This window comes from Mustela nivalis, assembly GCF_964662115.1.
Source record: "Mustela nivalis genome assembly, chromosome: 8".
In the NCBI taxonomy this organism is placed as follows: Eukaryota; Metazoa; Chordata; class Mammalia; order Carnivora; family Mustelidae; genus Mustela; species Mustela nivalis.
In genome coordinates this window covers 101,003,589-101,025,850 of record NC_139027.1, presented here as the reverse complement: position 1 = coordinate 101,025,850, position 22,262 = coordinate 101,003,589, and the positions used below count along the sequence as shown (strand labels likewise).

At 45.0% G+C, this 22,262-nt stretch overlaps 1 protein-coding gene across 12 annotated transcripts in view; it reads left to right on the top strand.

Annotated features, from left to right (window-relative positions):
* The window catches only part of RIN2 (Ras and Rab interactor 2), a 221,975-nt gene continuing 199,713 nt past the window's right edge, over positions 1-22,262 (top strand). For 4 of the 12 annotated variants that reach the window (XM_082743156.1, XM_082743158.1, XM_082743145.1 and 1 more), the window contains exon 1: positions 75-194. The gene's annotated coding sequence lies outside the window, so the exon portion shown is untranslated. Of the gene's footprint in view, positions 195-16,469; positions 16,612-22,262 lie in introns of all 12 variants that reach the window. The other 8 variants (XM_082743151.1, XM_082743147.1, XM_082743146.1 and 5 more) reach the window with 4 other exon arrangements.

Genomic DNA, 22,262 nt, shown 5'->3' with positions numbered 1-22,262 from the left:
GGGGCAGCGCCGGAGCCGGGGGAGGGCCGGAGGCAGACACAAAGCCGGTCCCTCCCCGCCCCCGCCCCCGCCCCTCCTCGGCTCCTCTTCCTCCTCCTCCCGCTCCGCCCCGGCGGGGAAACCCAGCCCCGCGCCAGTCCGTGGGGCTACCTCTCGCCCCCGCCTCCGAGACCTGCGGGGAGGGCCTGCGCGAGGTAAGGGGCGGCGGCCGCGGAGACCCCACCCCCGGTGCCGGCACCCAGCACCCGGGGAGGCTCCGGGGCACCGGCGGGGGCTGAGCGGGGTTCGAGGCGCGGGGTGCTGCTGCCAGGGTGACCTTCCGGTGCCTCGGGGCGACCGCAGGTCCAGGTAGGGTCGTGGAGTATATATCTTCACGCAACCCCTGCGGGGGTGGGGTGAGGGGCAGCCGGAGGGTGCGGGCGCCGGTGGCTCCAGGTGCAGAGTGTGTGTGTGCACGCGGGAGGAGGGGGAAGGACCTTTGTAGAGTTCTACCTGCGGGGGCCGCCCGTGGGGTGTCAAGTGCGCCTCGTGCCTGGGAACACGGGCCGGACTCGGGGTCGCACCGCCCGGATGCCCAGCTCCGCCCCGGTGCGTGCGCGCAGTCCGTGCACTGGGCAGACGCCGGGGTCCGAGGCTTCCTCCTCCCCCGCCAGAAGATCCCGCAGGAGGGTGTGTGAGTCCGACCTGGGAGCGCTGGGCTGTCGCGGCGATTGATGGCTGCATAGCAGGAGAAGGAGGAGCCTGGGGTTCCTGCCGGGAAGGGACGGGGCCACTTTCCTATCCTCAGGCCTCCCGCCCCCTTCTGGGCTCGGCCTCCACCCGTGGCCTAGGCTTCCACCAGTAAGGCTAAGGCGTCCACCCATCCTGTCACTGGGCCCCCTCCACGTTCGGGGGACAGCAGGATTTGCAGAATTCTGCTTTAAAGCCTGTGATTTGTTGTCAAGAAATACAGGGCGGGACCCGTCTCCTTGGGCCCTAAGAGGCGCCTTTCTTCACAGAGATCAAAAATCCTTTGGGTTTTCCTAATTCAGCAGAGGAGGCTCCACATAAACCGGGCATGCAGTGGAGCCTACTTATTTGCAGGCCTAATGGTTTCTGGAACATTGGGGTTTCTTAGGAACCTATTGTCATCAATAAGGAAACCTCAGAGCACTCTTCCAGCAACAGGACTTTGACAATATTGAGCAAAAATAAACAATTGGCATCACTCAGTAATTCGCATGGTATTTTAAGGCAGTATTTTAAAAAATAAAATTTAGTGTGAAAAATCCACGATGAACAAAATAACCAACATTTTAAATAAAGAGAGGTTTTGTTATGCCTCTGCGTTACTGTGCAGTGGGGACAGTGGTTTCCAGTGACCCTCAGTTTGTCTGGTCCCTGCCTGGGAGTTAATGAGGGTTGACAGTGACCTGCAGCAGATTAAGCAATGCTGGCTTTATATACAGTCTTTTTTTTTTTTTTTCCCTGATAGTACAGCTTTTTATTAACTTTTCACATAGTTCAAATATGGGAGAATATTTTGATAGGTGTGCAGACATGTATGCACTTTCCTTTTGGCCTCAGGCTCCAGTACGTTTCTAGAACCCCCTTGACTCTCCTGTGCTGGGGTACTGGGGTAGCTTCACAGAGGGCATTGGGGTGTCAGGGATTGGGTGGGGCCTGGGAACAGTAAGGGGCCCTTGCATTTGGGACTGGAGAAGAAGGCTGGTGGTTGGCAGGAATTGTGGGGGCTTGGGACTGCTCCCAACAGTTGGAGGCTGAGGACATGAGAGTAGAGAACCTGCTACCAGACCTCCTTTGTCTGCTGGCATTCTGTAGACAGGTTAGGTAAGTAGAGAAGGAAACCTAAAATAACCCATACTTGACCCTTTCGCAGGGGCAGCTGGAAGGAGCTTGACTCTCTCTAGGGCTCTGGTATGTGCTTGTTTGCCAGAGAGAACTTCCCAGCAGCCCTTCTGTCCCCACTTAAGTTTCTAATGGCTTCAGCTGGGAAGGTTTCCTGAGGTCCCTCCTCCTTTCCCCCCTCAGCACCACAATTCCTTGTGTATCACTTCTGAGTAGTGCGCAGGGGACCCCACTTCTCCACTGAGAACAAGGTCAAAAGCCAGATCCTAGCTCCTCCTCCCAGCCTCCAACACAGAGGTGTGGGTGTTGAAAAGAATGAACCAAAGTATTCCTTGGTAAACACACAGCAAGATGTCCATCCTGAGCAGATTGGCCATGTTTTTATAGTGCATTGCAAAATGTTTTTACGGATAGCACCTCAGGTTTTTTTCACTGTAGTATGATTAATTCCATTAGTTAGGTGAGAAAACAGAGGTCTGGAGAGGTCAAAGCACCAAAGCGGGCACCAGGGCTCCAAGCCCAGTAGGCATCTTGCTGAACCACAGCTCACTTGCTAGAGGTGGCTGTGTTCAGAGGTACAAGCCCGGCAGTGTCTGTCTAGAGCAGAATTTAACCAGGTTGTGTTTAGGGTACAACTTTATTGAAGAATTACAATAGATACATAGACCAATAGATAGGCACCTGGGTGGCTCAGTTAGTTAAGTGGATGACTCTTGATTTCAGCTCAGGTCATGATTTCAGGGTCTTGAGATCACACCCCAAGTAGGGCTCTCCACTGGGCATGGAGCATGGTTACAATCCTCTCTTTCCCTCTCCTCCTTCTCCCCCTCCCTGCTCATGTGCACTCTCTCTCTCTAAAAAAAAAAGAAAGAAAGATTTCTAAAGAGTTACAGTGATAGAATACTAGAATGCATTAGGAAAAATGCTAATATTAAGCAGGGTTTCCTCTGCAGGACTTTTTAGTGCCTTTATTACAGTGTACGCTGGGACTTTTTAGGATGACGCCATAATATGGACTGTTTGCCAGTTTCATTTGGCCGCAGAACACTCCTTCTCATGAAGCATCTTTAGGATCCAGAGTTCCAAGGAGTCCACTTTGGGAAATGTTTAGTTTACCCCAAATGCTCTTTTAGTTCACCTTCTGACATCTACGCAGTTTCCAAGGAGCATTGGTGCTTCGGATAGCAAAACATCTATATTCTGGACTTTAAACATGCACAGTAATCCCCCTTCCACCTTGTAAGGTGTTAGTTTGCAGCTGCCGTGCGCCTGCTTAACAGGACTCAGTTTTCCAAGGGCTGGTCAGATCTGAGGAAACCAAAGGAGTCGAGTAAATGCAAACGAGCGTGTCTTCATGCTGCTTAGAAGCCGGCAGATGTCAGCCAGCTTTGCCTGAGCTTGCCTCCAGCGTGGCTTGTATGTGAAATGGCAGCATAGGGATCTGGAGCTGAGACACATCTTGCTTGATCACCTCCATTGAGTGGGAAGGTACACCTGGGATTTTCAGCTGTCTCAGCTTCCTCTCTTCCCGGGAGCTGGCAGTGTGGATTCTGTAGGATTTCTGCATTTACTCTTGAAAAGGTAGCTGCTGGAGCTGGAACCAAGGGCTGCTTTTGGGATCCACCAACCCACAAGCACCCATTGTTGGAAACCTGGTCTTTGTAAGAAAGAGTTTGCCAGCAACCAGCCATTCCATACTTTTCATAGAGGGGTAACCCTGGATGTCCAGCCTTGTTTGCACCGAAGGGAGAAGGTGAACAGGGAAGCCAGAGTTTGTATTTCAGGGTTTCAGGGGAGGGTGGCAGGCTACCAGGGCCAGCAGAGGAGCCTTGGGAAAGGTGACACCATCATCAGAGAGGGCATGGCCGCAAGCAGACATTCAGGGATCTCCAGAGTGAGTGAATTTATCTGAAGATTTGTTTCACAGATATTTCCAAAGCATGGAGAGGGAGCAGTCTCTAGGACCTGTATTGATCTGTATTGATTAGGGTGATATCACAGAAGTCAGGGAAAGGTGTATTTTGAGAAAAATGGACCTATCAGGAGTGTGTGTGTGCGTGTGCCTGTGCCTGTGCATGCCCTCCTGCATTGGAGGCCAAGGAAGAAAATGGGAGGGAAATACTGAGTGTGATTTTTTGTTTTGTTTTTTAGTTTAAAAGTATTGTGGAGGAAGAATTTCCTCTGCTCTTCAAGGCCCCTCTAGCAGGACTAAGAATCAAATAGATGGGGTTCTCGTGAGCCAGATTAATAGGAGAAAATCAAATTTAATTACATATATGCAGGGAATCCACACAGACATGAGAGTCCCAGGACAGTTAGGCAGCATGAGGCAAAGGCGTGGGATAGGAGGGTCTGAGGTTGCCCTATGATACAGGTAAGTTTCTTAGGTACAGAGGCATCTCTGGTACCTGCAGGCAGTTGAAGGGGAGGTAAAGAGCTTTCCCCAAATCTCCTGGGTTTTGATGCTTTGAAGTCAAAATAATCTTCATGCCTTATGGCCCATCTTGGGGTGGCCTCCCTTGGCCCCTACAGAAGTCCTATACGTTACACAGATACAAATTCTCAATAAGCAGCTACAGACACAGAGTCACTGGGGCATGGTGGGGACTGAAACATGGGAGCTGATGAGTTGAACCACAGAGAGACCACAGGCCCAGCAGAAAGGGGTCAAAGCAGAACTGGGAAGCCTAAAACCAGGAGCAGGGTGGAGTTCATGAAGTCAGGGACGGGGATGAAGAGGAAGAACCTGCAGCAGTGAGTGGGACCGTCCAGGGTTTTCAGCCTGTGAGTTTGTGGCCTGCATCTGTTGTGATTGATCTGGGCCTATTCTGTCCCATGTCATTATGTATTTTTACTGTCATCTCTGAGAAGCGTGGAGTGGCCGCTGAGGGTGTGAACAGAACCACATAAGTTAATGCAGCTGCTAGCAAACCCACTCAAAAGCATTATTATTTTGAATGAATACATGATTAAATGGCATTACTTTTTATGGTAGAAACAGTTTTTGAACTTTAAAAAAAAAATACTTTATTTATTTGACAGAGATCACAAGCAGGCGGAGAGGCAGGTAGGCATAGAGAGAAAGGGGGAAGCAGGCTTCCCGCTGAGCAGAGAGCCCAATGTGGGGCCCGACCCCAGGACCCTGAGATCATGACCCGAGCCAAAGGCAGAGGCTTAACCCACTGAGCCACCCAGGTGCCCCTGAACTTGTTAATGGTTTGGCAAAAACCCTAAACAGAGTCATATGTTGTAGAAGGGCCTCAGAAAATAAAGTTGGATATGGCCAGGAGGTTGTGTGGATGAGGCTGTAGATACCCCATCCTGTGGAAATGTTTTATTCTGATCAAGAATCTTTGGTGGGGGGACATCTGGGTGGCACCATTCAGGCAAATCTTATGCAATGGGGTTTGTCTAGAATTGTCCTCAGCCTGGACACTGATTTGGGAAGACTGGATCAGTTTTGCTCCTCATCTAGTAAATCGCAAACAGAATGCAACCTGCGGGCCTTGGCTGTGTATATTCAGGCCACACTGGCGTCTGGTTTTGGTGCTGCTACCAGGTGTGGGGTCCTGGCTGACTTCCGGGACTCCGTGGTCCCCTTGGGATCAGAGATCTGACCAGTGCAGGTGTCATGGTATGATTCCTGCCTCATGGGCACTCCAGCCTAGCAAGGGATGCTTAGAGAGGCTAGCCAGTTTAGGACAGTGTAGTCACTGCTTGACTCAGCAGGCAGACTTGTGCCAAATTTGACCCTGAAAACTCCTTATTGAAGTGCTTTGTTATTTTCCTCTGTGATTGTTTTTCCCCTGGCAGTTTAGGGGTCTGAATGAGAACAAAGATAGATGTTCTTTGTCTTTAAAGAAGGGATTTTCTTTTTTATCAGGTCTTTATTAAACAAACAAAGGGGTGGGGGTGCATTTCAGGGGCTCCTCTGGATCAGCGCCCTGAAGGAAAGAGACTCTCCCCCATTTTGTGGCTTCTTAACAAAGAACCAGAAGGAGGGAGGAACCAATGAGATGAGCAGATAGGAAGGGCCCCACAGGGGTGATGAAGGGTGCTTTCCTCAAAGCTTCTCACTTCTCACATGGGTGAGGTCTGATCTATGAAGGTGCAGTCAGGCCTGACAACTTCTTGTCCCTCCCCCAGGGTGGGAGCCCTCCCCTGGTCATCTGTCCTTGGGGTCCACCACCCACTCTGTCTGTATTCTGGAATTCCTGTCTTGACACAGACTTTACACATACTTGGTATTACAGTCTTTCTCTGGGCACATCTCATACCTCTTATGCCCAATATTTTCAGCTTATGTCTTTCCCTAGATAGTGTACAGGGTGACCTTGGTCCATGAAGTATTGTAAACAGTAGAGGTAACCTATATTATAATGTTGGCTTGGGCAATCCCTTTTTCTTAAACTGAATTTTCACAGGACTCTGGTACCTACCAGAGGTGGCGTCATATCAAAGAGTGGGGGCCAGAACAGGGCACAGTGACCTCTTTCTATTCAAGCATGCTGTGGTGGCATACAGAAGGGGCACTTTATCCTGTCCTGGGTGTCGGGAGAGGATTCACAGTGAAAGGGAGTAGCTCTGACAGATGGGTTATTTGGTGATGGCTAGTAACCAGTGGGTTTCAGGTAGAGAAGTGTCACATACAAAGAATAAGAATCAAAAGAAAAAAAAAAAAAAAAAAAAAGAATCAAAAGGAGGGAGGTGCTTTTGGAGAAAGAGCTCTCTTGATCATTATGGCTCCACTTAGAATGTGAGGTTCCTGCTTGGGTTCTGGGGAGTGTGGAGGAAAGATGTGTGGCCTCAGTACTCTCCTGGCCTCAGCCTGGGGAGGGCGGTGAGAACTGTGTGTGGGACTTGTGGAGGACAGTTTAGGACAGTGTCATGTCCTAAAGAATCAGACTAGAGGGATGGGGACAGTCTGGGTCAGGAAAATGATCATCCATACAGTCTTGTCACAAAGCCCTGCTCAAGCTTTGTGGGGAGTTGTGCCCTATTTTTGATTTAAGGAGATTCTCACCTTCCTTTGTCTCACAGAAAAGTTCTGGAGACTACGTAGGGCCTACCGAGTGGCTAGATCAGAGGCCAGCTGCCTGGAGTAGTTCCACCCCGTGTCAGTCCGTGTTTGGCTAACGACGGCCCCTCACACTTCAGCTCTCTCTGCATGCAGGTGGAGCGGGTCCCATGAGCCTGAAGCCATCCTCCCACAGAAATGGGTGCTGGCCTGGGGAGGTAAAGTGGTAGAGGGGTCTGAGGGGACATGGGCAGACCACTGGCAGCATCAGTCCCTGTCTGGGATGCTTATTCTCAACCTTATGGCCAGGGGAGGGCAGACAGTGGGGAAGAATTCGCCCCCTTCACTTCCTGTGACGGTTTGAGGAGCAAGAGTTCCTTACTGACCCTCAGCCAGAAGGCTTATGCCTCCAGGGTCCGTGAGTGGGCACACTGGCCCACCAGAAACCATCTTGGATGCTTCCTAGTTGTGTTCACTAACCGTGGTTTTACTGTAGACATTTATGTCCTTAGATCATATTGGAAATACTCCGTGTAATCACAGGATGCCTATTACTATGTAACTATCCTTCTTGGACATAGTAAGCTCATTGTATCTGCCATCCTTGGCTCCTGGTTCCTTGAAGACTGGTGAGATCCTTCCTTGAAGGATGGTGGACATCGAGAACCATGGGTCTAGGAAACCGAGAACATTAAGATCTGAAGGAGAGTTTCTTAATTGTGTCAGGAAAGGGCAATCTACACCCTCACTGTCCTGGCCAGGCATTTGTCAGATTCTTACTCCATAAATACATGTAAGCATCTGAGAACACGTGTACCTGCCACCACCATGCTCTCCTCCCATTTCCAGTGGGTGAGGGCATAAGACAGTGAGATAATGTGATTTGTTTCAAACTAGCCAGTCATAGGCAGCCTCAGAAAGGAAGTGCCCTGTTACCAGGCAGGTGCAGTCTAACCTGGAGATCCTACCAGTGTCTCACCAGTAGGAGATCCATGCATCTGCTCTTCTGAGCATGCAGCCCTTGGAATAATGGTTGAGACAGAGAAGTCAGAATAACATAGCAGGATCCTGTGGAATCTGGTGAGATTTTAAGCATCATGGTTCAGAATCTCAAGAGATCTGTCTTGATAGGGTGTGATTTGGACAATTGATATAAGATAGAAATCAATCTCTTTTAGTTTTTTCCTAAGGCATTTTTCATTTAGTGTAAGAATCAAGAAACCAGGATGCCTGGGGTGGCCCTGCCAGTTCAGTGTCTGCTTTTGGCTCAGGACATGACCCCAGCATCCAGGGATTGAGTCCTGCATTGGGCTCCCTGGTCAGTGGGGAGTCTGCCCCCTCTGCTCCTGCTCTCTCTCTCACTCTCTGCCTCTCAGAATAAACAAACAAAATTTAAAAAGAGAATTAAAAAATCATTAAAATTGTAATTGCAAGAGAGAAAGTGATCAGCTCTAAGGATGAAAGAAACTGAATAGTACAAAAGTATAACATTTTAGCTACTATTTTCCCGTAAATCCATATAAACTTGTGAGTCTTAGCTGGTCTTTAATATGAAGGAATTCTTTATGCATCCCACAAAGGATGACATAATGAAGGTGTGAAAGGCTTTGGGGAAATCTGTACTCGATTGTTCTAGAGAGGAAAAGAACCTGGTATAAGAGCCAAGACTTCATAGTTCTCAAGGATTGTGATGCCTTTATAAAATAAACATCATTCTAGAAGTAGTGATAAAAATCATAAACATAGCCAAATAGATGTTGAAGGATGATTGAACGGGAGGTACCTTCAGTATGATTTAGTATTACTTCATGTAACAAAACTACCTTTGAGGGAAATTTTCTTTTGGTGAACGCTGGAAAGACTGACCAAAATAAGATACCACTGGACTTCAAACATTTTTATATCCCATATGAAAAGCCTAACATAGAAGCCAGGAGAGCACCTTTTGACTGATAAAACATTTTCTGATAAACCATTCAACAGAAAATCTCTGGAAATTAATGTTGGTGGGGGAACACAGTTTGCCTTGCTCTCATTCTTGAGGAGCAATTAGGAAATCTTGTTTCTCTTGCAGAGTTGCTTTGGTTCAGCCACAAACATACTCTACTGTCCTCTGACCCTGTAGCTTGGCCGCTGTCCCTTATCTGCATCATGTCTGCATCTGCCTTCTTCCCAGCATGGATTCCATGGTCTGGGATTAGAACCCTTTCTTTGCATATACCTTATTTGTCTTGCCCTCTCTCTCAGGAGACTCCCCTGCCTAAACCCAACCCTGGCTGAAGCACTCCTTCCCTCGCCGGTGCCTGCTCCAGGCAGGAGGGCTTAGATGTGGACAATCCATTTTTCTTAACTCATCCACTCTCCTGCTTAGATCAGTCTTTGATAAACGTTTTTTTCTTTAAATCACATCCATATATTATAGGAGAGATATAAAATTTGGGGAACTAACACTTACTATGATATTTCCCTTTCCCTCTGATCCTGTCTTGTTTCATTTATTGAAAATGTTCCAATGGCAACCTTCTAGAATGATATCACACCCCACTAATGGGTTTTGAAAAAAAGATGCATTGGATGATTATTTCAAGATTCCTCCCTTCTCAGACTTTCCAAACCCTTCTTGCTCTCAGTTGATGACCTTACTTATTTCACTGAGAAACTAGAATGAATCTGAAGAACTCCATCAGTCCCAGCTTAAAGCTACCACCAGACCTCCACCTGTGTCCACATATGCTGTCCCGTCTTTGCCACAAAGCATTAAACATTGGTGCTCTTCTGGGGGTCCACCCCTCAGCTGCTATGGCAAATTCTGATTTCTCTCGCATACTCACAGACATTACTCCAGCATTTGTCCCCTGTCTGTCCTGGATCAGCAAGTCTTCCCCCCACCCTCTTGGCTCATTTGCATCCAGGCACAATCATCCTGCAATATTGCCCATCTTCAGAGAACCTACCTTGACCCCACATCTGCTACCAGCTCCTGCCTCCTCAACCTGGCCTTGCAACAGAGCCTTCCATTCTTTCCTACATCCAATCCCATAAAGATGTTGCCTGCTGTACTGATCCTGTCAGGTTCCCCCGTGACCTCCCTGCTGGCACATCCAGTGGTCAGTTTTTGGTCCCCATCTCCTTCCATTTTCCAGCAGCACCTGACACGGTACTTGTCCTTTCTTATTATAAATACTTGGCTCTTGCTTCTCCGACTTCACTGGGGGCTTCTCAGCCTCCTTTGCTTCTTCTCATTTCCTTGATCCCTAAACATCAAGTGCCTTGGGGCTTGGTGCCTGGGTTTCTTCTTCCCACTGATACCTATGCTAGGTGACCTCAGCCAGCCCCACTGCTTTAAATAACCTGTGTCTGTGAATGGACTCCAGGTCAGGCCCCTCCCCTGAACACAGCCACTGCAGCATGGTCTTTGTGGTTTGTCCACTTAGGGATCTCATAGGAATCACAGACTGAACGTGTCCCAGACAAGCTCTTTGCCCTGCTCCTCATTTCCCCATCTCAGCAAATGGCTCTATTCCAGGTTTTCAGCTCAGCACCTTGGGCTCCCTCAAACTCCCTGCCACATTCAGCCCATTGGCAGTGTTATCAGCTCTGCCTTCAAAATAAATTCCTCTCTGTCTGCTTCTCACCATCCCACTGCTGCTACCTCAAAGCCCACGCCATCTCCTTGTAGTGTCCACCTCACTGATCTTGCTTTGTTCTTACCTCCCAGCCATGTTTTCCTGAGCATGTGCACAGCCATCTTTTAAAAAATGGAATCGCCTCTCTATTGTCCTGTTCCGCCAGGGCAGGGAGCCCTCAGCACCCTCTCAGGAGTGGGGGAATGCCAAGCATGGCGGTTGATGGCTTAAAGAAGTGGGCAAGCAGAATGGGTGGTTCTTGACCATTGATTTGGAGATGAGTTGTCCATTCCATTTCCATGGCTGATTTCAGTCATCTCCTGATAGCCCTGTTAGGTCATCCTGTTCCTGTTAGGAACCTCAAAATTCCTAATAATACAGTGACTGTGATTAAAGTCATTATTAAAAATGACATCATAGACCTCAGCTGCAGCAGCTTCTTGCAAGACACATCCCTAAAGGCAAGGGAAACAAAAGCAAAAATGAACTATTGGGACTTCATCAAGATAAAATCTTCTGTACAACAAAGGAAACAGGCACAAAACTAAAAGGCAACCTATAGAATGGGAAAAGATATTAGCAAATGACATATCAGAAAAAGGGCTGTATCCAAAATCTATAAAAAACTTATCAAACTCAACACCCAAAACCCAAAAAATCCAATCAAGAAAATGTGCAGAAGGCAAGAACTGATATTTCTCCAAAAAAGGCATACAAATGGCCAACAGACACATGAAAAAAATGTTCCACATCACTTGTCATCAGAGAAATACAAATCAAAACCACCATGAGATACTTACTACCTCACACCTGTCAGAATGTCTAAAATGAACAAGACAGGGAACAACAAATTTTGGCAAGGATGTGAGGGAAGGGGAACCCTCTCACACTGTTGGTGGGAATGCAAGCTGGAAGAGCCACTCTGGAAAACAGTATGGAGGTTCATCCAGAAGTTAAAAGTAGAACTACTCTACTGGATATTTACCCCAAAGTTACAGATGTAGTGAAAATAAGGGGCATGTGCACCTGAATGTTCATAGCAGCAATGTCTACAATAGCCAAACTGTGGAAGGAGTTGAGATGTCCTTCAACAAATGAATGCATGAAGAAGATGTGGTACATATATACAATGGAGTATTACTCAGCCATCAGAAAGGATGAATATCTACCATTTACATCGACATAAATGGAACTGGAAGGTATTGTGCTCATTAAAATAACTCAGTTAGAGAAAGACAATTATCATATGGTTTCACTCATACATGGAACATAAGGAATAGTGCAGAGGGCAGTAGGGGAAGGGAGGGAAAACCGAATGGGAAGAAATCAGAGAGGGAGACAAACTATGAGACTCTTGACTGTGGGAAACAAACTGAAGGTTGTAGAAGGGGAAGTGGGTGGGAGGATGGGATAACTGGGCGATAGGTATTAAGGAGGGCACGTGATGTGATGAGCAATGAGTGTTATATGCAACTAATGAATCATTGGACACTACTATAGTATATGTTGGCTAATTGAATTCAAATAAAATAAAAAAAAGAAAGTCATGGAGTGTACAAAAATAAGATATATTTTATAATATTATATAACTCATAATATATTATGTACATACAGTTTAAAAGGGGTAAACTTAGTTTTATATAAAACTCATGGTCATGCCCTTGCTTTCCACTCACCCAGCACCAGTTACCATGACCTTTGGGGTTCTTTTGTTCTAACCCTGGGGATCTGTCTGTGGAATAACTACTCTCATACACAAGCAGGATTTGGAGCCCTTTGCAGGTTCCCCTTTTTTTGCTCCTGGACAGCTGGTCAAGGCAAAGCTCAAGCTCCTGAACTCGGCTCACATAGTGCAACCCAACTCAAGTGTCACTTCTCCCTTCCTGACCCCAGCCACCAAGCCTGGTTCACTGAAGCAGGAAAGGGAGCCTGGGGATAGCTTGAGAGGATAGGGTCATAGCACAGCACCAGGCTCTCAACCAACTGACTTGGGTTTCCAGAGGAAGTCAGAGAGGAATGTGGACTGGGCACATCATATTTTTCTTGGAGTAGCAAGTGATAAAAGCAATATTTTTGCAACTAGAGAAGAAATGGGGAAAAGATCAAGAGCCAGCAGATACAGAGGATGGGAGAGGAATCTTGAGATGTAATTTTCCCTTGTCTTCTCCCTCTGTGGCACATGAAGGAATTGAAAATGCCTACAGAAAATCATTCTATTATTTCATTTTTACACACTCAGTGATGTTATTTTTAATAGTGACTGTGATCACAGTTGCTGTATTATTAGGAACTTTGCAGTTCTCTTATGATCCCCCAAGCACAGTCATCTGGCCTCTGGCACACCCTAAGCCAACAGGAGGCCAAGCTGTGGCTCATCTAGCACTTGCCCATCCGGAGCCCCCAGCACCTAACAGGGCCCTCAGGAGATGACCGAAACCAGCCACAGAAAGCGAATGGACAGCTCGTCTCCAAATCAATGGTCAAGAACCACCCATTCTGTTTGTCCACTTCTTTAAGCCATCAGCTACCATGTCTGGCATTTCCCCCACTCCTGAGAAGGGTGCAGAGGGCTTCCTGCCTTGGCAACTTCTCATTTGCATTTGCTTCCAGGGTATTTTTAAAAAATTCTTCTTTAATTTCCTGTTTGACCCATTCGTTCTTTAATGGGATACTCTTTAACCTCCATGCATTTATGGTCCTTCCAAATTTCTTTTTGCGGTTGACTTCAAGTTTCATAACATTGTGGTCTGAAAACATTCATGGCATGATCTCAATCTTTATGTGCTGGTTGAGAGCTGATTCTGGAGAATGTTCCATGTGCACTAGAAAAGAATGTGTGTTCTGCTGCTTTAGGGTGAAATGCTCTGAATATATCTGTTAAGTCCATCGGACCCAGGGTGTCATTCAAAGCCCTTGTTTCCTTGTTGATCTTTTGCTTAGATGACCTGTCCGTTGCTGTGAGTGGGGTGTTAAAGTCCCCAAAAGCATTGTTGTTGATGAATTTCTTTAATTTTGTTATTAATTGGTTTATGTATTTGGCTACTCCTAAGTTAGGGGCATAAATATTTACAATTGTTAGATCTTCTTGCTGGATAGACTCCTTTATTATGATAATATAGTGTCCTTCTTCATCTCTTAGTATAGTTTTTGGTTTAAAATCTAGATTGTCTGATATAAGGATGGCTACTCCAGTTTTCTTTTGATGCCCATTAGCATGAGAAATGGTTCTCCATGCCCCCCTCCTCCTACTTTCAATCTGGAGATGTCTTTCAGTCTAAAATGATTCTCATATTCTCATATTCTCAAGTAGTCTTATTTTGTTTATCCAACCTGATACCCTGTGTCTCTTGATGGGAGTATTTCGTCCCCTTATATTCGGAGTAATTATTGAAATATATTAATTGAGTTCCATGATATTACCTGTAAAGTCCCTGTTTCTGTAGATTGTCTCTATTACTTTTGGGGTCACTCTCTCTTCAGAGTACCCTGTTTAATATTTCTTGCAGGGCTGGTTTAGTGTTCACAAATTACTTTAGTTTTTGTTTGTCTTGGAATCTCTTGATCTCTCCTATTCTGAATGACAGTGTTGCTGGATAAAATATTCATGGCTGCATATTTTTGCCATTTAGCTCATTGAAATACCATGCCAGTTCTTTCTGGCCTGCCAGATCTCTGTGGACAGGTCTGCTGCCAGCCTTATGTATCTATGTTGGTAGGTTAAGGGCCCTTTGTCCCAGGCTGCTTTAAGGATTTTCTCTTTATCTTTGTAATTTGCAAGCTATGCTATAATATGTTGAGGTGCTAATCTATTTCTGTTGATTTTGAGGTGGATTCTCTGTGCCTCCTGGACTTGAATGCCTATTTTCTTACCCAGATTAGAGAAATTCTCAGTTAAATTTTGTTCAAATAAACCCCTGACCCTTTCTCCCTTTCTCCTACTCCTCATCTTCTAGGACTCCTATAATATGGATATTATTTCTTGTGATCTAATAGGTGTCTTTCCCTCTTCAGCTTCCTTATTTTCCATCATTTTAGCTTTTATATCACTAATTCACTCTCTTGATTTGTTCGTCCTCATTTTTTTTTTTTAAGATTTTGTTTATTTATTTGACAGACGGAGATCACAAGTAGGCAGAGAGGCAGGCAGAGGGAGAGAGAGGGGGAAGCAGGCTCCCTACTGAGCAGAGAGCCCGATGCGGGGCTGGATCCCAGGACCCTGGAATCATGACCTGAGCTGAAGGCAGAGGCTTAACCCACTGAACCACCCAGGTGCCCCCATCCTCATTTTTATGACCTTCACTTGGGACTGTATCTCTTTTAGTTTCAGCCTGACTAGATTTCAGTTATTTATTTCTACAGTAAGGTATTCTCTAGTGTCTTCTATGCTTTTTTCCTAGCCCAGCTAGTATCTTTATAATCATTGTTTTAAATTATACTTCATACACCTTACTTATATCCACATTGATTAAATCCTGGCTGTGAGTGCTACCTCCTGTTCTTTCTTTTGGGGTGAATTTCTCCATCTTGTCATTTTGTCGAGAAAAGAAAAAAAAAGGAAGAAAGAGAAAACAGCAACAACAACAAAAACAGAAAGCCAACAAAAGAAACCCTAGATCCTGGGTGTATTTTCATCTGCTTATAAAAAGAAACTAGATCCCAAAATAAGAAAGAAAATGTATATGTATGAGGGTGTGTGAGTGTCTATGTGTTTGTGTGTATTTGAAAATAAAATAAAATACAGTGAAAGAAAACAAAAAAAAATACATAAGATATATATAAAAATTAAATAAGAATAAAAAAGAATTGAAAAAAGAAAATAACTGGGAAAATAATACTAAAAGCCAAAGGAATAAAAATACAAAGAATGCTGTATACTGTTTTCCCCAGGAGCTGAAGCTTTGCAGCCCTCAGTGATAAATAAACTTGTGAGCGAGTTGTTTGTGCTGGTCTTCTGGACAAAGAACCTGTTGCTCTGATTCTCGTGTGGACTTGAGCTAATAGAAGTGCACCTCCAGTGAGCAGAGAGGCAGGACTCTGTTTAAGCAGCTCCAGATTACAGCAGGTGCTGCTGTTTTGCTCCCTGACTGCTTTCAGCACCGGATGAATATGGTGATGCCCTGCTCTGGAGCCCTGGAGCTGAAAGCTCACATCCCCTACTGTTCAGTGTGCCCTTACAGAAGAGCAGTTAATCACCCTTGTCTCCCCCATTTCTGTCAGAACTCTGTGTTCACCTGGCTTGTGATTGAGTGTTTTTATCTCAGGCACCCACCAAACCTCACCCACTCCTGTGGCATGGACTGCTCCATTCCACCCTGGGGGAGGGGGTGCTCGCTGTGGTTCTGCTACTAGCTGGGCCCCTGTCCAGAGAGTGTCACCTGACCATGTGGGGGTTTGCAGTTTATGGCAACACTGAGGAGAAAGCTGCCACCTAGACTCATTGCTCTCAACCAGCTCCCCTACTGTTATCCTTGGGAGTTCTGCTGCTCTCAGCCTCCCTTCCCATCCATTCTTTTTGTGACCCCCTGAGACCACGCTGTCCCACCTGGAATCCCACCCCACTTCACCACTTGAGTACCTTTAAGCCAGGGACGTCCCCCACTGTAGGGGACTTCTAAAAGTTCTTATTTTGCTCCCCGCTGGTTATAATACTTTGTGGTAGCCTCCTTAACCAGGCTTCCCCCTGCCCCCACCATATCCTCAGATACATAGCCCTGGATTCAAGTCTCCACACCTATCTTCCAAATGGTGGTCACTTTTCTACTGGTAGACTTGCAGCATTTATTTTTTCAGATTTCTGGTTGATTTCTCAGATGTTCAGAATGATTTGATATCTAGCTGTAATCCAGGGACCATAGAAACTTAGGGTTTCTACTCCTCCACCATCTTTACTGCTCCCCCAAATTCTCATCTTTTATTAACAAATAATTTCGAATAAAAGATGGGTTATAGTTTTTCTCTTTATTATTATTTTTTTTCAGTTGGCTCCACACCCAGCATGGAGCCCAACATGCGGCTTGAACTCACAACCCTGAGATCAAGACCTGACCCGAGATCAAGAGTCCGATGCCTCACCAACAGAGCCACCTAGCCTACCCCTCTTTTTTATTATTTTTAAAAGAGGTAAAATATAACAACATTCACCATCTTAACCATTTCTAAGTGTATGTTTCAGTGGCATTAACATTCGCAATGCTTTACAACCGTCATTGCCACAGAACTCTCTTCACCTTATGAAACGGAAACCCTGTACTCCTTAAACATTAGCTCCTCACCTCTTCTCCCCATCTCCTGGCAACCACCATCCTACTTTCTGTCTCTGTGTATTAGAGTGATATTAGACTATTCTGTGTCCCTCACCGGTGTGGAATCATAGACTTTGTCTTGTTGTGAACTGGCTTATTTCACTTAGCATAATGTCCTCAAGATTCAGCCATGTTGTAGTGTGTGTTAAAATACCCTCCTTTTTCAAGGCTGAATGATATTCCATTGTGTATATGTATACATACCACATTTCATTGATCCATTCATTTGTCGATGGGTGCGTGGGTTGCTTTCACCTCCTGGCTACTGTAAAAAATGCTGCTGTGCATGAACATGGGTGTTCAAATACCTCTCTGAGACCTTGTAGGCATTTTTCAGAGAGTACACCCAGAATTGGAAATACTGGATCACATGGTGATTCTGCTTTCAATTTTTGGGGGGAATTGCTCTGCTGTTTTCCACAGTAGCTTGCATCATTTTCCATTTCCACCGCAGCTCACAAGGGTTCCAGTTTCTACACATCCTCGCTAACACTCATTATTTTGGTCTTTTGATAGGAGTCATCCTAATGTGTGTGACGTGTTGTCTCATTGTGGTTTTGATTTGCATTAACTTAAAGATTAGTGATGTTGAGCCTCTTCATCTCTGTGTTGGCTATTTGTATATCTTCTTTGGAGAAATATTTATTCAAGATCTTTGTCCATTTTTTTATCTAGTAGTTTGGTTTTGTTATTGAGTTGTAGGAGTTCTCTCTATATTTTGGATATTAATCCCTTATTTGCTATACGACTTGCAAATATTTGCTCCCATTCTCTGGGTTGCCTTTTCACTCTATGGTTTGTGTCCTTTGAGGCACAGGTTTTCTTAACTTTGAAGTAGTCCAATGAATTTTTTTCTTTTGTAGCCTGTGCTTTTGATGTTAAACCCAAGAACTCATTGCCAGATCCAATTCGTATTTTCTTTGAAGAGTTTTATGATTTTAGCTCTAATACTTAGGTCTTTAATCCTTTCTGAGTTAATTTTTATATGTGGGATAAGGTAGGGACCAACCCTTTCTTTTGCATGTGGATATCCAGTTTTCCTAACACCATTTGTTGAAAAGACTGTGCTTTGCACATTGAATAGTCCTGGCCCTCGTGTTGAAAATCATTTTACCATTTATGGATGGGTTTATTTGTGGGCTTTTTATTCTGTTTGTTGGTCTATATGTCTGTTCTTATGCCAGTACCACACTCTTTTGTTTACTGTAGTTTGGGAGTAAGTTTTGAAATCAGGATGTCTTAAGGGTTTTATAAATCGTTCATTGGAACTGACCCTCCATAGCCTAGAGGTTCCAGGAAATGACTATTTAAAACCAAACCCTCAAGTAAACTGAAGTGGTCTTTACTCACAGCAGAAACATTCACTAATATTTTTCTCTAACTTTGTATTAGTTTCTAGCTGAGTATTGACCCTCCTTTCCATAAGGATTTCCCGTTCATGTAAAATCTTTGGTGCAATTTTCATTCCACATGAATTCAGGTGCAGCAAAGCCTTATTTGGTGGCTTCCTTGTGCTTTTACTTTGCCTTTTTTTTTTAAAGTAAAATTTTACTCTTTTAGGAAAAAAAAAAAAACCATAATTGGATATCAGGAGGCTTGGGACCTTTGATTACAGTCAACACATGTTACAATCCAGTACTACAAGGCGTGATTTTCCTCCAAATCTAATGAAATTCTTAGAAAGGCAAATAATGCTACAGAAGCTATATTTATAATAGATTAAAAAAAAAGTTATGTCTCTGTTTAGGATCTATCTGAATATATCTTCATTTATTGGGAAAGAAAAATAAAGTCTCTTGATTCAGAAGTGATTAACTTTGGAAATGTGAAGGCTATTGCCCCTGGGCATTTATAAGTCTACAAATTAGTCTACACCAACGTGCTCCACTGCCAGATGTTAAATAAAAGGGGTACCAATCAGTGACCAAACAAGATGGTGAATTAAATTTGCATGAGTAATGGGGCGCCTGGGTGGCTCAGTGGGTTAAGCCTCTGCCTTTGGCTCAGGTCATGATCTCAGGGTCCTGGGATCAAACCAGGCATCAGGCTCTCTGCTCAGCAGGGAGCCTGCTTCCCCCACTCTCTCTGCCTGCCTCTCTGACTGCTTGTGATCTCTCTGTCAAATAAATAAATAAAATCTTTAAAAAACATTTGCATGAGCATCTATGTAGACAAAGAACTTCCGATAACAGAAATACCCTAAAACTCACTGAATCCTACCACCTAACTTTACAGAAGGGGAAACTGAGTCCTAGAATAGTTAAATTATGTGTCCAAGCTCTTGTAAATAGCACGCTTATCATTTGGGGCTGCTAGCTTTGCACTGGTGCTGTGCGTGTGGGGCCTTTATTTAACAGTTGCTGAGATGAATGACAGTTATGTTTCATTTTATTTTATTTTTTTTAAAGATTTTATTTATTTATTTGACAGACAGAGATCACAAGTAGGCAGAGAGAGGGGGAGAAGCAGGCTCCCTGGCTGAGCAGAGAGCCCGATGCAGGGCTCGATCCCAGGACCCTGGGATCATGACCTGAGCCGAAGGCAGAGGCTTTAACCCACTGAGCCACCCAGGCACCCCAAGTTATTTTTGATTTTAATCTCAAATCATTAGTGCCTCTTTATTTTCTTTCAGAGGAGAAAACAGTCCGATCTAGAAGGAAAGACATTCTGTGTTTTTATTTATTTTTCTGAGATAATGTAATGTAAATTGTCCTTTTATAACCGAGTTATTGTTAGACATTGGGATCATTTTCGTTTGTTGCCCCCAATGTATGGGCTGCGCTGCTTTCAAACTGATGAATTTCTAATTTTTTCAAATTAAACAAGTAAAAATTTAAGTTAAAAAAAACAAAAGACCGATCATCATTTATGCTCTTTTGCTCTTGATGTCACAGAGCATGTTAGATGAATAACCTCTGGCCATAAACCACTCTGTAAAAGAATGATCCAGAAGAGCTGGACTCTGAATGTGAGGACGTTTTCAAGACCTCGTGCAATTAATTTGGCTTATCAGTTTCTTTCTATGTGTTTTTGATGATGTATTTCTTTTCTTTTTCTTTCTTTCTTTTTTTTTTTTTAAGATTTTGTTTATTTGACAGACATCACAAGTAGGCAGAGAGGCAGGCAGAGAGAGAAGGGGAAACAGGCTCCCCGCCGAGCTGAGAGCATGATGTGGGGCTCGATCCCAGGACCCTGAGATCATGACCTGAGCCAAAGGCAGAGGCTTAACCCACTGAGCCACCCAGGTGCCCCGATGTATTTCTTTTTATGCCCAAGAGTGATACATGATTTTTTAAAAATGTCTAACTAAATGGAATGGAGATTTTCTGATGAAAATAAAAATAAAAAGTGCTGTGATGAAAAGTCCCACTATGTTGGGAACTTTATCTACTTCATTCCATTTGGATCTACTACATAGTTTGTGAACTTAGTGCCATGAACTCCATTTTATAGATAGGTAAACAAAGTGAACTTGTCCCAAGTCACAAAGATAGTAAGTGGTGCCTAAGCCAGGATTTGCAGCCAGGAGTAGCAGATTGCAAAGTGTCACTGGGACTTTCCATGACTCATCCCCAGCATAGCCCAAAGCCACATCCCTGATGCTTTTGCTCCCTGCAGATGCTGGGCAGGGAGAACCTGAACCCCAGGAAATATGCACATCTGGCAGCCAGTGCTTAGAACGCACCAAGCAATGGAATATGTGTGCTGTGTACGTTTGGAGGAAAGACGTCTATTCAGAAAGCTGGGACCTCAGAGGACCCCTGAGGGTGCAAGGGAAACTGAGGCCCAGAGAAGCCACAGGCATTGCCTGCTAGCATCTGCGAGTGTGTTCCAGGCCTCCTGACTTTTCTGACTCCTGGGGTTTCCCTTCTCCTTCTTCACAGCCGAAGACCAGCAGTGGAAAATCTAGATCTTGGATTAGAGAAAATTACAAAAGTCAGAAGGTAGGAACAGATGAAAGAAAATTTTAAGTGACTAAAAGGAGAAAATCAGGTCCCACAATTGATCTAGTGAGGGCGCTAATGGGACTATTTTGGAGGATCCACCCACTTAGATCACTGCAGAGCTGTAAAAGGAGAGCTGGTTGGGCAGCCTGGGTGGCTCAGTGGGTTAAAGCCTCTGCCTTCGGCTCAGGTCATGATCCCAGGGTCCTGGGATCAAGTCCCACATCAGGCTCTCTGCTCAGCGGGGAGCCTGCTTCCCTTCCTCTCTCTGCCTGCCTTTCTGTCTACTTGTGATCTCTGTCTGTCAAATAAATAAATAAAATCTAAGAAAAAAGAGGAGAGCTGGTGATATTCTTTGCATTTCTGGGTCTGGAGAAGCAGCCTCATGCCCAAGAGGGCCCTGCAGTGAGGATGGGAGAGGGTCTGATTTCTGGCTTAATTCTCATTGAGATCAGCAATTCTCATTGAGGTCAGTACTCAGCAAATGGGAGCTCCCGTGTGTCAGGCACTCCAAGCCCAGACAGAAATAACAGCAACAATGACAATAATAATAATAGTAACAGTAGTTAATCTTGGTAACTGAGTGTTACCGCACACCCGAGTGTTAGGGGTCACACAGCTAAGGGCTCTTCTTATATTGTGAAGGATTGGGATAGATTCGAAACAAGAGAACAGCAAGATCAGATGTTGATTAGGGAGTCACGTTCAAGGAAGCTTCCAGGTGGTTTTTCAGATTTGTGTCTAAACACTGCCTGTCCCACAGTTCTTGCATCAGTAGAGCTGAAGCTCAGACTGGTGTAATTAACTTGCTCAGGATCCCAGGATTAAAAGACAGGGATGCAGGGATTTGCATAAGAAATGTAATTCTGCATTCCAGGACCCCTGTTGTCTCTTAGGTTGAAAACCATTTATTGTGGCTGCCCTTGTCAAACTGTAGCCCAACAGGGAGGCTCAGAGAAGAGTCCTCAGACCCAAGCATTAGAAATATGCATATTTTTACATAACCAAACATTTAAAGATTTTCTAAAATAAAATCTGCTGGTGAGCAGCTCACCTCTCAAAAGTATCACAGCTGGGGGGCACCTGGGTGGCTCAGTTGGTTCAGCATCTGACTCTGGTTTCCACTCAGGTCGTGATTTCAGGGTCCTGAGGTTGAGCCCTGCAACAGGCTCTGTGCTCAGTGGAGAGTCTGCTTGTCCTCTCTCTCTCTCTCTCTCTTTCTCTGCCCCTCCCCCCACTGATGCTCTCTCTCTTTCTTAAATAAAAAAATCCCCCCCCCTTAAAAAAAAAAAAGATTTTATTTACTTGACAGAGAGAGACAGTGAGAGAGGGAATAGAGGCAGGGGAAGTGGGAGAGGAAGAAGCAGGCCCTCCCGAGGAGCAGGGAGCCGGATTCTGGGCTTGATCCCATGACCTGAGCCAAAGACTGTTGCTTAACGAACTGAGCCACCCAGGCTCCCCACAAATGAATAAATAAATCTTAAAAAAAAAAAAAAATCCCAAAAAACCCCTACCACAGCCATCG